This window comes from Penaeus chinensis, chromosome 38, assembly GCF_019202785.1.
Source record: "Penaeus chinensis breed Huanghai No. 1 chromosome 38, ASM1920278v2, whole genome shotgun sequence".
Taxonomy (NCBI): Eukaryota; Metazoa; Arthropoda; class Malacostraca; order Decapoda; family Penaeidae; genus Penaeus; species Penaeus chinensis.
In genome coordinates this window covers 7054851-7057350 of record NC_061856.1, presented here as the reverse complement: position 1 = coordinate 7057350, position 2500 = coordinate 7054851, and the positions used below count along the sequence as shown (strand labels likewise).

The following is a 2500-nucleotide window of genomic DNA, read 5'->3' as shown; positions in this document are numbered from 1 at the left end:
AAGAGAGGCGAGTCCTATTGATTGGTAGTTACCAGGCAGCAGAAGGGCGCCTTACCCTCCTCCTCCCCCAGTAACCCTTCCTCCCCCTCCCCATCCCCCTTTTCCCTCCCCCAGTAACCCTTCCTCCCCTTACCCCTCCCCCATTAACCCTACTTCCCCCTCCCCCCTCTTCCCCGTCTCTGTCCTCCTTTGATTCCGTCGTGGTTCGTGTGAGTGACCTCGCCTCGACAGAGGATGATGGGCAGCGTTCTTTGTTGTTGTAGGCGTTTTTTTTTTTTTAAAGATTAATTGCGTGGTTATTTGTAATTTATTTGTAATTAAGGCTAGGAGGTGTATTTTTTCTTCTCCCTGTGAACACACGTTTTAAAGCAAGAGTGAATTATCATGATGGCGCTCTTGAAGAATTTTTCGGTAAGACGGTACATTTCTTTCGAGGTTATTTTGACGGTGACGATATTCCCTTGAGCACATCTTATTTTGCTGCATTAAACACGTGCTTATATTTCTTAATGGATAATCCTCGGCAGACACATATAATGAAAAATAGAGAAATAACAGATATACATTCCAAATTCTCCAACAGTACCTACAATTATCATGAAGAGTGTTTGTTTATCTACCCTGTCCCATTGTTGACGCAACAGCACAAACCACGTGGTGTTTGTTTACAAGTCTACAAGGCTTCAAGCTAGATATAGATGTGGGTAAATCTGGCGAGAGGATTGGGGATGCGGGTTGGATGCCACTGTGTATGGAGGCTGGTTGTGACTGCACAGGAAACGGAAGTCAATACTCAGGAAAAAACATTTTACTGAATACACTTTAGGGCCGGTCATTACCCTAGACTTTACATGCATAGAAAAAAAAAAAAAATGAAAAGAGAAGTAAGGTCCAGCATAACATTTGCAGTACTAAGTGCGTCAAGATACATTGAGAACACATTTAGAATCCGTATATTTATATGTAAACAAAAAACACACACACACACGCGTGTGGATGGCTGTGTTTGTAGATATATATATGTATAAATTTATATTTATATATTTATATATACATGCATATGCATGCATACATACATATATAAGTGTATAGTAGTCTGTGTATAGTAGTAGTAGTAGTAGTAGTAGCAGCAGTAGTAGTATCATTATCATCGTTATCATTATTATCGTCATCATTATCGTCATTGGGCCTATCATTTACTGATATGAAGGAATATCACCTTAGTAACTCGTGGTTTGCTGTAGTTTTGTTACCAAAGTTGTGGGAGTTTTTAAGCGCTCAGGAAAATGTCTTTTACATTTTCAGAAGCAAGGTACTGAGTAACTATCTGTGTGTGTGAGGAAAAAACACACACACATGTGTGTGTGTTTATGTTTGTATGTGTGTGTGTGAATGTATGTGTATATGAGTGTGTATGTGTGTATATGTGTGTGTGTATGTGTATGTATGTGTGTGTGTGTGTGTGTGTGTGTGTGTGTGTGTGTGTGTGTGTGTGTGTGTGTGTGTGTGTGTGAGTATGAGTATGAGTATGAGTGTGAGTGTGAGTGTGAGTGAGTGTGTGAGTAGTGTGTGTGTGTGTGTGTGTGTGTGTGTGTGTGTGTGTGTGTGTGTGTGTGTGTGTGTGTGTGTGTGTGTGTGCTTACACATGTATATGTATATGCACATACATACATATATTATGTATATGTGTGTATGTATACAAAAATATATATATGAATGCATAAAAACATACGTCAATATATAAATATATATGTATATATAATATATCATATATAATATATACATATGTACCTACATATATATATGTAAGTATAAATGTATATATATATTACATAAACTCGTTATGTGGGTGTGTAGTTTTACATAAATGTTTACAATTCTGCACAACAGGTGTGTGAACCAAAAGTCACGCGCGAGAGCCATGCCACTGTCAACATACAGGACCGAGGAAAGTCGACATAAATACTTCTTTCTTTTCGAGATGCATAAGACAGACAGAACCTTCTGGCGTAATGCGATCGATTCTGTGACCAACAATACGCAAACAAATCAATATGGGTCTCTGTGGAAGCGCAGAAGGGGAACTGGTTGTCAGGGGCCGCTCTGTTGTCCCTGATTTACATTGTTGTCTTGATTTCTTTTCTTTTCTGTTTATCTTATAATCGTATTGAGGACGATTCCGGATGATGCAGCGTATTTTGGTTGGAAGTTTTCATTTCACTAAGGAAGGAAGGATATTAATAACAGAACGAATGAATAATTTCGAATTTGAATTGTTATCTATTCCCTTTTTTTCTCCATCAAGGAATGTTGTTTGTTTTACTCTCGAACGCTTCTCAACATTCCATGCATTCCCAGTCGACTTAAAATCGTTTGTTCTGTTCTTATTCTCACTCTATGTTCCTCTACTAACATTACTCTCTATTATTAATGGTACTATACGTATCCTTATTACCACTGTTCATTATCTCCATACATGCAGAGCAGACTAAATTAATTG

General features: G+C 38.2%; 1 protein-coding gene across 1 annotated transcript in view; it reads right to left on the bottom strand.

Annotated features, from left to right (window-relative positions):
• LOC125045779 (F-box/LRR-repeat protein 7-like) overlaps positions 1–2500 on the bottom strand; it is a 92086-nt gene that overhangs the window by 60787 nt on the left and 28799 nt on the right. The gene's annotated exons all lie outside the window — the stretch shown is intronic.